Source organism: Meleagris gallopavo, chromosome 6 (assembly GCF_000146605.3).
Source record: "Meleagris gallopavo isolate NT-WF06-2002-E0010 breed Aviagen turkey brand Nicholas breeding stock chromosome 6, Turkey_5.1, whole genome shotgun sequence".
Taxonomy (NCBI): domain Eukaryota; kingdom Metazoa; phylum Chordata; class Aves; order Galliformes; family Phasianidae; genus Meleagris; species Meleagris gallopavo.
Genome location: NC_015016.2, coordinates 25,546,086 through 25,546,372, shown reverse-complemented (window position 1 = coordinate 25,546,372; position 287 = coordinate 25,546,086).

The following is a 287-nucleotide window of genomic DNA, read 5'->3' as shown; positions in this document are numbered from 1 at the left end:
CCCAGCGCCGCCCGCGGCCTGCGGGAGCCCGGCACCGCGCGGGCCGGCCCCGGAGCCTCTTCCTCTCTGCCCCGCGTCGCGCATTCTCCCTCATTCGGCGTTCCCGTGGCCGGCGAGCCGAGGCAGCGCTGCGAGGAGCGGCTCCCGCCGAAGTGCCGCTGTTTACAAACACAGCTGTTGCGGTGTATTTGCAATGCTAAGGACGGAGCGGCGAACGAGGACCGCCGCGGAAGAGGAGTCCCCTGCACGGGGAGGGCCGGGCGCTGTCCGGGACCGTCAGCTCTCCC